The sequence below is a fragment of the Vigna unguiculata genome, unplaced genomic scaffold (assembly GCF_004118075.2).
Source record: "Vigna unguiculata cultivar IT97K-499-35 unplaced genomic scaffold, ASM411807v1 contig_525, whole genome shotgun sequence".
Classification (NCBI taxonomy): domain Eukaryota; kingdom Viridiplantae; phylum Streptophyta; class Magnoliopsida; order Fabales; family Fabaceae; genus Vigna; species Vigna unguiculata.
In genome coordinates this window covers 77,227-91,509 of record NW_021011242.1, presented here as the reverse complement: position 1 = coordinate 91,509, position 14,283 = coordinate 77,227, and the positions used below count along the sequence as shown (strand labels likewise).

Below are 14,283 nucleotides of genomic sequence, written 5' to 3'. Positions count from 1 at the left end.
GTGCTGAAAACTTGTTTGATACACTTGTTGCCAAAGTTTCATGGTCTTGCAGGTGAGGACCCGTGCAAACACTTGAAGCAGTTTCATGTCGTCTGTTCCACCATGAAGCCTGCAGATGTACAAGAGGACCATGTATACTTGAAGGCTTTCCCTCATTCTTTGGAGGGTAATGCCAAAGACTGGCTGTACTACCTAGCACCCAGGTCCATCACAAGCTGGGATGACCTGAAGAGATTGTTCCTTGCCAAGTTCTTTCCTGCTTCAAGGACAACAGCCATACGGAAGGAGATTTCTGGCATCAAGCAGTAATCTGGGGAGACCCTTTATGAGTACTGGGAGAGGTTCAAGAATCTCTGTTCAAGCTGTCCACACCATCAGATTTCTGAACATCTCCTCCTGCAGTATTTTTATGAAGGCTTGCACCACATGGATCGAAATATGATTGATGCTGCAAGTGGTGGTGCCCTTGGTAACATAACCCCAGCTGTAGCCAGACAATTAATAGAGAACATGGCTTCAAATTCTCAACAATTTGGCACAAGGAGTGATGCCATAGTTGTTAGAGGTGTTCATGATGTAGGAGCAGCCGAGTACACGAAGAAGTTGGAGAGTAAGATTGATGCTCTTACCACACTGGTCAACCAACTTGCTTCCAATCAGAGAGCTCCAGCTGCAAGAGTTTGTGGCCTTTGTACATCTGTTGATCACTTTACAGACTCTTGCCCAGCATTGCAACAACAGGCTTCTTCTTCTACACCAGTGGATACCCCTCAGGCCTATGCAGCAAATATTTTCAACAACAATAGGCCCCAACAGCAACAACAAAACCACCATGATTTGTCAACCAACAGATATAATCCAGGATGGAGGAATCACCCTAATTTGAGATGGGGAAACCAGGGTAACCAGCAGCCCCAACAATTTCAAAATGTGCAACCACCTCCATAACAAAGAGTTGCACCTGCACCACAAGCTGCTCCTGTTCCACCTGTACCCACACCAGCTCCTGCTGCAGCACCTGCACCTTCTTCTTCTACTTCATTGGAGGAGTTAGTCAGGATGATGACCCTTCAAAATATGCAATTTTAGCAGGAGACTAGGGCCTCAATCCAGAGTTTGACAAATCAAATGGGGCAGATGGCCACTCAACTAAACCAGGCACAGGCTCAGAATTCTGACAAGCTTCCATCACAGACGGTGGAAAATCCTAGGAATGTGAGTGCCATTACTTTGATATCTGGGAAGAATATTGAAGTTCCCACTTCCGAGCCTACACCTCTAAAGGAAGCCGACCCTGCCACACTTCAGAGAAAGCGTGATGCTCATGCAGCTGGTCCTTCCATATCTGGTGCGACTTCTACACCTTCCACCTCTACTGCTGCACCTTCCATACCTCTTCCTTTCCCTCCAAGAGCCATTCCAAGCAAAAAGATGGAAGAGGTTGACAGTGAGATCTTGGAAACTTTTAGGAAGGTTGAGGTGAACATACCTCTGTTGGATGCCATTAAACAGATTCCTAGATATGCAAAGTTCTTGAAGGAGCTATGCACGCACAAGAGGAGGCTAAAGGGAAACGAAAAGATCAGCATGGGCAGAAACGTGTCAGCATTGATAGGTAAATCTGTTCCTCAGATTCCTGAGAAGTGCAAGGACCTAGGTACATTTTGTGTACCTTGCATCATAGGTAACAATAAATTTGAAAATGCAATGCTTGATCTTGGTGCCTCAATAAATGTTATGCCTCTATCTATTTTAAATCTCTTTCTCTTGGACCCCTGCAACCTACGGGTGTGGTGATTCAGTTGGCAAATAGAAGCGTTGCCCACCCAGCAGGTTTGGTTGATGATGTTTTAGTTCGTGTTGGTGAATTGATTTTCCCTGCTGATTTTTACATTCTTGATATGGAAGAGGGATTTTCACATGGTTCTGCACCAATCATTTTAGGCAGACCATTTTTGAAAACTGCACGAACCAAAATTGATGTCCATGCAGGTACTTTGTCTATGGAGTTTGATGATATTGTTGTGCGATTCAACATTCTGGATGCCATGAAACATCCTTCTGAGGATCATTCTGTTTTTCACGTGGATATTATTGATGATGCTGTTGATGGATTGATTTCTGATTTCCACTCTTTGCATACATTAAAACATTCATCCGTGTCTGAGTTATCTGAATTTGCATGCATTGATGTTCTTGATTCTGATTCTGATTCTGATGATGCTCAATATGATGAGGATAATGTTGAATGTACAGAGTTTGACTCTCTGGATGTTGTACCTATTCACTTTGATGTTATACAATCAGGTTGCACTAACCATGTTGCATGAAGTACATATACATCTGATTGTTATGCTCAAGTACAAGCTGTGGAACCCATTTCTCCTTCCCTTCTAGTTCCTGATATTTAGCCAGCATCCAGTACTCTAGAGTTAAAACCACTGCCAGACAACCTCAGGTATGTCTACTTAGAGGAGGAGGACAAACTGCCTGTCATCATTTCCACCTCCCTCACTGCTGAACAAGAGCAGAGGTTGTTGCAAGTTCTTCAGAAGCATAAGAAGGCAATTGGATGGACATTGGCTGACATCCCTGGTATTAGCCCATCAACATGCATGCACAAGATATTGTTGGAAGATGGAGCAAAGCCAGTGAGACAGCCACAAAGGCGACTCAACCCTGTCATCTCGGATGTTGTAAAGAAGGAGGTGACCAAGCTTCTACAAGCTGGGATCATCTACCCCATTTCTGACAGTCAGTGGGTTAGCCCCATCCATGTTGTTCCAAAGAAGACTGGCCTCACTATAGTCAAGAATGAAAAAGAGGAGCTAATTCCAACAAGAGTGCAAAATAATTGGAGGGTTTGCATTGACTACAGAAGGCTAAATCAAGAAACCAGAAAAGACCACTTCCCCCTGCCTTTTATCGATCAGATGCTTGAGCGCTTGGCAGGTAAGTCCCACTATTGCTTTCTTGATGGGTTTTCTGGTTATTTTCAAATTCACATTGCACCTGAGGACCAAGAGAAAACCACATTCACCTGCCCCTTTGGCACTTTTGCCTATAGGAGGATGTCGTTTGGCCTATGCAATGCCCCTGGCACATTCCAGCGGTGCATGCTAAGCATTTTTAGTGATTTTCTAGAAAAATGCATAGAGGTGTTTATGGACGACTTTACTGTATATGGGTCCTCATTTGATTCATGTTTGGATAGTTTGGACAGAGTTTTAAACAGGTGCATCCAATCTAACCTTGTTCTCAATTTTGAGAAATGTCATTTCATGGTAGAACAAGGCATAGTATTGGGGCACATAATTTCAAAAAAGGGCATTGAAGTTGAACCTGCCAAGATCTCAATTATTTCACAATTGCCTTACCCCTCTTCTGTACGAGAGGTTCGTTCTTTTCTTGGCCATGCAGGGTTTTACAGGTGCTTCATTCAAGACTTCAGTAAGAAGGCCCTCCCACTGTCCAACCTATTGCAAAAGGATGTTGACTTCATCTTTGATGAAGGATGCAAAGAGGCTTTTGATTGCCTCAAGAAGGCCCTGACCACAACTCCAATCATTCAGGCGCCTGATTGGACAGCCCCATTTGAGCTTATGTGTGATGCATCCAACTATGCATTAGGGGCTGTTCTAGCTCAAAGGATTGATAAGCAGCCGAGGGTAATCTACTATGCCTCCAGGACATAGATGTTGCCCAATCAAATTACACCACAATAGAAAAAGAGCTCCTTGCGGTAGTTTTTGCACTTGAAAAGTTTCGATCTTATCTGCTTTGATGAAGGATTATCTTGTTTCCTTTTAGAGTTATGAATATGGTGAAGTTATTTAAGAAAGCTTTTTGAAAATTCCCACTGGACATTAAGATAGCAAGCTATCTAGATGTGAAGGTTCATTTCTCAAGCTCATGAAAGGAAGAAGAGAGTTGGATTCAAGCTTAAACTCACACAACATTAACAACACTTAAAGAACCAAAATGAAAGAAGAAACATTAAAAATGGAAAGCATAGAAGATGAAGCATGGAAGAAGCACGCCACTCATAGGGGGGGATCTAAGCTAACCAAGCCCTAGAGATGAGTGATGGTGCCGCCACTTGCAAGCAAGATAAGGCAAAGGTGAGTTCACTTCTAGGAAGGAGAGCTCACGAAAATTTAAAGGTTGAAACACAATAGTTTAGAAACAAAATGATCAACCCTTTTACAAGACAAGGAGCACCCTTTAAATAGGAGTTCATAGGGGTCCTTTAGCAAATACAAAAACATGAAAAAGGATTAACTAGCAAACCCTAAACCTAATGTGAGAGTGAGTCTTGGCCAAGTGAAGGAAGATGATTGGTGGAGGCATTCCCATGAGGATTCTAGGCCAAAAGAGGAAGGAGACCAAGTGACCTTCTAAGGCATAAACCACAAAGGCAAAAGGAGACAAGGTACATGTCTACTTTTGCTTTTGCTTTATGCTTTTTGCTTTCCTCTCTCTTCCACTTCATCCAAGTGCTCCAATCACCAAGTGCCACCTAGCCATGCTCTACTTTCTCTTAATTACCTACAAAACAAGACAAACAAGGATTAACATGTTTGTTTAAGTTAATCTAATCTTGGTCAAAGGTCAAATTTGGATCAAAGTCAACAAGTCAACCAAAATAAATCAACTAGAAACCAACTTAGGGAATTCAAACTAAAGTAATGCAAAACAAAGATAAAGGTGATGGAATAGAAGACTCCCCTCTAGACATGCTTCTAGTGATCCTTCTTGATGGAGCTTCTAAGGAGGTGGTCATGCCTTCATCATGCTTGGTTCTCCTGTTGTTGTGTTTACTGACCATGCAGCTCTTAAGTACCTGTTGAAGAAGGCAGAATCAAAACCTCGGCTGATAAGATGGATGCTCTGGCTCCAAGAATTTGATTTGGAGATCCGTGATAGGAGCGGAGCACAAAACCTGGTTGCAGACCACCTAAGCAGGATTGAGAGGTCTACTGATGACGCTTCATCGATCCGGGATGACTTTCCCGATGAAATTTGTTGACACTCTCTACTTCTTCCTCACCTTGGTTTGCTAACATTGTTAATTATCTTGCTGCTTCTGTTTTTCCTCCCCTAGCATCCAGAGCTCAATGTGATAAACTCAAGAGCGATGCTAGGTATTACATTTGGGATGACCCCTATCTGTGGAAAATATGCAGTGATCAGGTTACCAGGAGATGCATTCCGGACCATGAGATTGACTCAGTCCTCAAATTTTGTCATTCATCTGCACCTGGTGGTCACCTTGGCACACAAAGGACAGCTCGTAAGGTGCTAGATTGCGGATTTTATTGGCCCACCATCTTCAAAGATGCGTGGAGGATTTGTAGCACATGTGAGGAATGCCAACGAGCAGGAGGAGCCATTTCTTGGAGACAACAGATGCCTCAACAACCCATGCTATTTTGTGAGGTGTTTGATGTCTGGGGTATAGATTTCATGGGCCCTTTCCCTGTCTCTTTTGGTTTCATTTACATCTTACTTGCTGTTGATTATGTTTCAAAATGGGTGGAAGCCAAAGCCACTAGAACTAATGATGCTCGAGTTGTTGTGGACTTTGTTAGGTCTCACATATTTTGCAGGTTTGGAGTTCCTCGAGCTATTGTTAGTGACCAGGGCACCCATTTTTGCAATAGATCCTTGGGGGTTTTGCTTCAAAAGTATGGGGTTGTGCACAAACTTTCTACACCATATCACCCCCAAACTAATGGGCAAGCTGAGATCTCAAACAGAGAAATCAAGAGGATCTTGGAGAAGATTGTGCAGCCCAACAGGAAGGATTGGAGCAATAGACTTGAGGACGCTCTATGGGCTCACAGGACTGCTTACAAGGCACCTATAGGGATGTCTCCTTATCGGGTTGTCTTTGGTAAGCCATGCCACCTTCCAGTGGAGATAGAGCATCGAGCCTACTGGGCTGTCAAGTCATGCAACTTCTCTCTTGATCAAGCTGGGGAGGAAAGGAAGCTGCAGTTGAACGAGTTGGATGAGATCCGTTTGGAGGCATATCAGAACTCTATGTTCTACAAGGAGAAGACCAAGAGATTCCATGATAGCTCCATTGCTAGAAAGGAGTTTGTTGTTGGTCAGCAAGTTTTACTGTATAACTCCAGACTTGGACTCATGGGGGGTAAGTTGAGATCAAAGTGGATTGGTCCTTTTGTTGTCACTAATGTTTATCCTTATGGTGCAGTTGAAATCAAAAGCCAGTCCACAGATAAGAGCTTCAAAGTGAATGGTCAACATAGGCTGAAGGAGAAAATAGAAAAAGAAGAAATATAAACTGCAAAAGGAAGGGAAATTGAAGAAAAAGAAAAGGAAGAAAAGATAAAGATGATGGAAAAGGAAGTAGAGAAACAAGGTGTTTAATCGAAGGCCACCCATGTTTAGTTGCATTTGTTTACGAAAGCGACAACAATGTTGTAAGCCCAAGATTGGTGGAGAAACTCTAGTTACCACAAGGCTTTCATCTGAATCAACCAAGGATCAAATTCAGTACAGGACAATGTCTTAAAGAAGTATTGTGTGATATTGCTCCCACGAACTCTTGTCATCTTCTTTTGAGATGCGCATGGCTTCATTTTAAAACGCTTAATATTGATGAACGTTCCCTTTGAGGCCTGAGCGACATGAAATGAAGTTAAAATTTACGACACCAACACAAGCCAGTAAGGATCAACATAGGCTGAAGGAGAAAATACAAAAGAAGAAATATAAACTGTAGAAGGGAGGGAAATTGAAGAAAAAGAAAAGGAAGAAAAGATAAAGATGATGGAAAAGGAAGTAGAGAAACATGGTGTTTAATCGAAGGCCACCCCTGTTTAGTTGCATTCGTTTACAAAAGCGACAACAATGTTGTAAGCCAAAGATTGGTGGAGAAACTCTAGTTACCACCAAGCTTTCATCTGAATCAACCAAGGATCAAATTCAGTACAGGACAATGTGTGAAAGAAGTATTGTGTGATATTGCTCCCACGAACTCTTGTCATCTTCTTTTGAGATGGGCATGGCTTCATTTTAAAATGCTCAATCTTGATAAACGTTCCCTTTGTGGCATGAGCAACATGAAATGAAGTTCAAATTTATGATACAAGGACAAGCCAGTAAGGATCAACATAGGCTGAAGGAAGGAATACAAAAGAAGAAATATAAACTGTAGAAGGAAGAGAAATTGAAGAAAAAGAAAAGGAAGAAAAGATAAATTTGATGGAAAAGGAAGTAGAGAAACAAAGTTTAATCGAAGGCTACCCATGTTTGGTTGCATTTGTTTACGAAAGCGACAACAATGTTGTAAGCCCAAAATTGGTGGAGAAATTCTAGTTACCACCAAGCTTTCATCTGAATCAATCAAGGATCAATTTCAGTACAGAACAATGTGTGAAAGAAGTATTGTGTGATATTGCTCCCACGAACTCTTGTCATCTTCTTTTGAGATGGGCATGGCTTCATTTTAAAACGCTCAATCTTGATGAACGTTCCCTTTATTTGAGGTGTGAGGGACATGAAATGAAGTTGAAATTTATGACACCAAGACAAGCCAGTAATGATCAACATAGGCTGAAGGAGAAAATAGAAAAAGAAGAAATATAAACTGCAGAAGGAAGGGAAATTGAAGAAAAAGAAAAGGAAGAAAAGATAAAGATGATGGAAAAGGAAGTAGAGAAACAAGGTGTTTAATCGAAGGCGACCCATCTTTAGTTGCATTCGTTTACAAAAGCGACAACAATGTTGTAAGCCAAAGATTGGTGGAGAAACTCTAATTACCACTAAGCTTTCATCTAAATCAAGCAAGGATCAAATTCAGTACAGGACAATGTGTGAAAGAAGTATTATGTGATATTGTTCCCACGACCTCTTGTCATCTTCTTTTGAGATGGGCATGACTTCATTTTAAAACGCTCAATCTTGATGAACGTTCCCTTTATTTGAGGCATGAGGGACATGAAATGAAGTTGAAATTTATGACACCAAGACAAGCCAGTAATGATCAACATAGGCTGAAAGAGAAAATAGAAAAAGACGAAATATAAACTGCAGAAGGAAGGGAAATTGAAGAAAAAGAAAAGGAAGAAATGATAAAGATGATGGAAAAGCAAGTAGAGAAAGATGATGTTTAATCGAAGGCCACCCATGTTTAGTTGCATTTGGTTACGAAAGCGACAACAAGTTGTAAGCCAAAGATTGGTGGACAAACTCTAGTTACCACCAAGCTTTCATCTGAATCAACCAAGGATCAAATTCAGTACAGGACAATGTGTTAAAGAAGTATTGTGTGATATTGCTCCCACGAACTCTTGTCATCTTCTTTTGAGATGCGCATGGCTTCATTTTAAAACGCTCAATATTGATGAACGTTCCCTTTGAGGCCTGAGCGACATGAAATGAAGTTGAAATTTACGACACCAACACAAGCCAGTAAGGATCAACATAGGCTGAAGGAGAAAATACAAAAGAAGAAATATAAACTGCAGAAGGGAGGGAAATTGAAGAAAAAGAAAAGGAAGAAAAGATAAAGATGATGGAAAAGGAAGTAGAGAAACATGGTGTTTAATCGAAGGCCACCCCTGTTTAGTTGCATTCGTTTACAAAGCGACAACAATGTTGTAAGCCAAAGATTGGTGGAGAAACTCTAGTTACCACCAAACTTTCATCTGAATCAACCAAGGATCAAATTCAGTACAGGACAATGTGTGAAAGAAGTATTGTGTGATATTGCTCCCACGAACTCTTGTCATCTTCTTTTGAGATGGGCATGGCTTCATTTTAAAATGCTCAATCTTGATAAACGTTCCCTTTGTGGCATGAGCGACATGAAATGAAGTTCAAATTTATGATACAAGGACAAGCCAGTAAGGATCAACATAGGCTGAAGGAAGGAATACAAAAGAAGAAATATAAACTGCAGAAGGAAGAGAAATTGAAGAAAAAGAAAAGGAAGAAAAGATAAAGTTGATGGAAAAGGAAGTAGAGAAACAAGGTTGAATCGAAGGCTACCCATGTTTGGTTCCATTTGTTTACGAAAGCGACAACAATGTTGTAAGCCCAAAATTGGTGGAGAAACTCTAGTTACCACCAAGCTTTCATCTGAATCAATCAAGGATCAATTTCAGTACAGAACAATGTGTGAAAGAAGTATTGTGTGATATTCCTCCCACGAACTCTTGTCATCTTCTTTTGAGATGGGCATGGCTTCATTTTAAAACGCTCAATCTTGATGAACGTTCCCTTTATTTGAGGTATGAGGGACATGAAATGAAGTTGAAATTTATGACACCAAGACAAGCCAGTAATGATCAACATAGGCTGAAGGAGAAAATAGAAAAAGAAGAAATATAAACTGCAGAAGGAAGGGAAATTGAAGAAAAAGAAAAGGAAGAAAAGATAAAGATGATGGAAAAGAAGTAGAGAAACAAGGCGTTTAATCGAAGGGCACCCATGTTTAGTTGCATTCGTTTACGAAAGCGACAACAATATTTTAAGCCAAAGAGTGGTGGAGAAACTCTAGTACCACCAAGCTTTCATCTGAATCAACCAGGGATCAAATTCAGTATAGGACAATGTGTGAAAGAAGTATTCTGTGATATTGCTCCCACGAACTCTTGTCATCTTCTTTTGAGATGGGCATGGCTTCATTTTAAAACGCTCAATGTTGATGAACGTTCCCTTTATTTGAGGCATGAGGGACATGAAATGAAGTTGAAATTTATGACACCAAGATAAGCCAGTAATGATCAACATAGGCTGAAGGAGAAAATAGAAAAAGACGAAATATAAACTGCGGAAGGAAGGGAAATTGAAGAAAAAGAAAAGGAAGAAATGATAAAGATGATGGAAAAGGAAGTAGAGAAAGAAGATGTTTAATCGAAGGCCACCCATGTTTAGTTGCATTTGTTTACGAAAGCGACAACAAGTTGTAAGCCAAAGATTGGTGGACAAACTCTAGTTACCACCAAGCTTTCATCTAATCAACCAAGGATCAAATTCAGTACAGGACAATGTGTGAAAGAAGTATTGTGTGATATTGCTCCCACGAACTCTTGGCATCTTCTTTTGAGATGGGCATGGCTTCATTTTAAAATGCTCAATCTTGATAAACGTTCCCTTTGTGGCATTTGCGACATGAAATGAAGTTCAAATTTATGATACAAGGACAAGCCAGTAAGGATCAACATAGGCTGAAGGAAGGAATACAAAAGAAGAAATATAAACTGCAGAAGGAAGAGAAATTGAAGAAAAAGAAAAGGAAGAAAAGATAAAGTTGATTGAAAAGGAAGTAGAAAACAAGGTTTAATCGAAGGCTACCCATGTTTGGTTGCATTTGTTTACGAAAGCGACAACAATGTTGTAAGCCCAAAATTGGTGGAGAAACTCTAGTTACCACCAAGCTTTCATCTGAATCAATCAAGGATCAATTTCAGTATAGAACAATGTGTGAAAGAAGTATTGTGTGATATTCCTCCCACGAACTCTTGTCATCTTCTTTTGAGATGGGCATGGCTTCATTCTAAAACGCTCAATCTTGATGAACGTTCCCTTTATTTGAGGTATGAGGGACATGAAATGAAGTTGAAATTTATGACACCAAGACAAGCCAGTAATGATCAACATAGGCTGAAGGAGAAAATAGAAAAAGAAGAAATATAAACTGCAGAAGGAAGGTAAATTGAAGAAAAAGAAAAGGAAGAAAAGATAAAGATGATGGAAAAGGAAGTAGAGAAACAAGGTGTTTAATCGAAGGCCACCCATGTTTAGTTGCATTCGTTTACAAAAGCGACAACAATGTTGTAAGCCAAAGATTGGTGGAGAAACTCTAGTTACCACCAAGCTTTCATCTGAATCAAGCAAGGATCAAATTTAGTATAGGACAATGTGTGAAAGAAGTATTATGTGATATTGTTCCCACGAACTCTTGTCATCTTCTTTTGAGATGGGCATGACTTCATTTTAAAACGCTCAATCTTGATGAACGTTCCCTTTATTTGAGGCATGAGGGACATGAAATGAAGTTGAAATTTATGACACCAAGACAAGCCAGTAATGATCAACGTAGGCTGAAGGAGAAAATAGAAAAAGAAGAAATATAAACTGCAGAAGGAAGGGAAATTGAAGAAAAAGAAAAGGAAGAAATGATAAAGACGATGGAAAAGGAAGTAGAGAAAGAAGATGTTTAATCGAAGGCCACCCATGTTTAGTTGCATTTGTTTACGAAAGCGACAACAAGTTGTAAGCCAAAGATTGGTGGACAAACTCTAGTTACCACCAAGTTTTCATCTGAATCAACCAAGGATCAAATTCAGTACAGGACAATGTGTGAAAGAAGTATTGTGTGATATTGCACCCACGAACTCTTTTCATCTTCTTTTGAGATGGGCATGGCTTCATTTTAAAACGCTCAATATTGATGAACGTTCCCTTTGAGGCTGAGCGACATGAAATGAAGTTCAAATTTATGACACAAGGACAAGCCAGTAAGGATCAACATAGGCTGAAGGAGTAAATACAAAAGAAGAAATATAAACTGCAGTAGGAGGGAAATTGAAGAAAAAGAAAAGAAGAAAAGATAAAGATGATGGAAAAGGAAGTAGAGAAACATGGTGTTTAATCGAAGGCCACCCCTGTTTAGTTGCATTCGTTTACAAAAGCAACAACAATGTTGTAAGCGAAAGATTGGTGGAGAAACTCTAGTTACCACCAAGCTTTCATCTGAATCAACCAAGGATCAAATTCAGTACAGGACAATGTGTGAAAGAAGTATTGTGTGATATTGCTCCCACGAACTCTTGTCATCTTCTTTTGAGATGGGCATGGCTTCATTTTAAAACGCTCAATCTTGATGAACGTTCCCTTTATTTGAGGCATGAGGGACATGAAATGAAGTTGAAATTTATGAGACCAAGACAAGCCAGTAATGATCAACATAGGCTGAAGGAGAAAATAGAAAAAGAAGAAATATAAACTGCAGAAGAAGGGAAATTGAAGAAAAAGAAAAGGAAGAAAAGATAAAGATGATGGAAAAGGAAGTAGAGAAACAAGGTGTTTAATCGAAGGCGACCCATGTTTAGTTGCATTCGTTTACAAAAGCGACAACAATGTTGTAAGCCAAAGATTGGTGGAGAAACTCTAGTTACCACCAAGCTTTCATCTGAATCAAGCAAGGATCAAATTCAGTACAGGACAATGTGTGAAAGAAGTATTATGTGATATTGTTCCCACGAACTCTTGTCATCTTCTTTTGAGATGGGCATGACTTCATTTTAAAACGCTCAATCTTGATGAACGTTCCCTTTATTTGAGGCATGAGGGACATGAAATGAAGTTGAAATTTATGACACCAAGACAAGCCAGTATGATCAACATAGGCTAAAGGAGAAAATAGAAAAAGAAGAAATATAAACTGCAGAAGGAAGGGAAATTGAAGAAAAAGAAAAGGAAGAAATGATTAAGATGATGGAAAAGGAAGTAGAGAAAGAAGATGTTTAATCGAAGGCCACCCATGTTTAGTTGCATTTGTTTACGAAAGCGACAACAAAGTTGTAAGCCAAAGATTGGTGGAGAAACTCTAGTTACCACCAAGCTTTCATCTGAATCAACCAAGGATCAAATTCAGTACAGGACAATGTGTGAAAGAAGTATTGTGTGATATTGCTCCCACGAACACTTGTCATCTTCTTTTGAGATGGGCATGGCTTCATTTTAAAACGCTCAATCTTGATGAACGTTCCCTTTATTTGAGGCATGAGGGACATGAAATGAAGTTGAAATTTATGAGACCAAGACAAGTCAGTAATGATCAACATAGGCTGAAGGAGAAAATAGAAAAAGAAGAAATATAAACTGCAAAGGAAGCGAAATTGAAGAAAAAGAAAAGGAAGAAAAGATAAAGATGATGGAAAAGGAAGTAGAGAAACAAGGTGTTTAATCGAAGGCCACCCATGTTTAGTTGCATTTGTTTACAAAAGCGACAACAATGTTGTAAGCCCAAGATTGGTGGAGAAACTCTAGTTGCCACAAGGCTTTCATCTGAATAACCAAGGATCAAATTCAGTACAGGACAATGTGTGAAAGAAGTATTGTGTGATATTGCTCCCACGAACTCTTGTCATCTTCTTTTGAGATGGGCATGGCTTCATTTTAAAACCCTCAATCTTGATGAACGTTCCCTTTATTTGAGGCATGAGGGACACGAAATGAAGTTGAAATTTATGACACCAAGACAAGCCAGTGATGATCAACATAGGCTGAAGGAGAAAATAGAAAAAGACGAAATATAAACTGCAGAAGGAAGGGAAATTGAAGAAAAAGAAAAGGAAGAGATGATAAAGATGATGGAAAAGGAAGAAGAGAAAGAAGATGTTTCATCGAAGGCCACCCATGTTTAGTTGCATTTGTTTACGAAAGCGACAACAATGTTGTAAGCCAAAGATTGGTGGAGAAACTCTAGTTGCCACAAGGCTTTCATCTGAATTAACCAAGGATCAAATTCAGTACAGGACAATGTGTGAAAGAAGTATTGTGTGATATTGCTCCCACGAACTCTTGTCATCTTCTTTTGAGATGGGCATGGCTTCATTTTAAAACCCTCAATCTTGATGAACGTTCCCTTTATTTGAGGCATGAGGGACACGAAATGAAGTTGAAATTTATGACACCAAGACAAGCCAGTGATGATCAACATAGGCTGAAGGAGAAAATAGAAAAAGACGAAATATAAACTGCAGAAGGAAGGGAAATTGAAGAAAAAGAAAAGGAAGAGATGATAAAGATGATGGAAAAGGAAGAAGAGAAAGAAGATGTTTCATCGAAGGCCACCCATGTTTAGTTGCATTTGTTTACGAAAGCGACAACAATGTTGTAAGCCAAAGATTGGTGGACAAACTGTAGCTACCACCAAGCTTTCATCTGAATCAACCAAGGATCAAATTCAGTACAGGACAATGTGTGAAAGAAGTATTGTGTGATATTGCTCCCACGAACTCTTGGCATCTTCTTTTGAGATGGGCATGGCTTCATTTTAAAACGCTCAATATTGATGAACGTTCCCTTTGAGGCCTGAGCGACATGAAATGAAGTTCAAATTTATGACACAAGGACAAGCCAGTAAGGATCAACATAGGCTGAAGGAGTAAATACAAAAGAAGAAATATAAACTGCAGAAGGAGGGAAATTGAAGAAAAAGAAAAGGAAGAAAAGATAAAGATGATGGAAAAGGAAGTAGAGAAACATGGTGTTTAATCGAAGGCCACCCCTGTTTAGTTG

The 14,283-nt window shown here is 39.8% G+C and overlaps 1 non-coding gene across 1 annotated transcript; it reads right to left on the bottom strand.

Annotated features, from left to right (window-relative positions):
* Window positions 1-272: 272 nt before the first annotated feature.
* On the bottom strand, window positions 273-381 carry LOC114172274. The gene has a single exon (XR_003601974.1). It is a non-coding gene; the product is annotated as a small nucleolar RNA R71 (small nucleolar RNA).
* Between the last annotated feature and the right edge of the window lie 13,902 nt (window positions 382-14,283).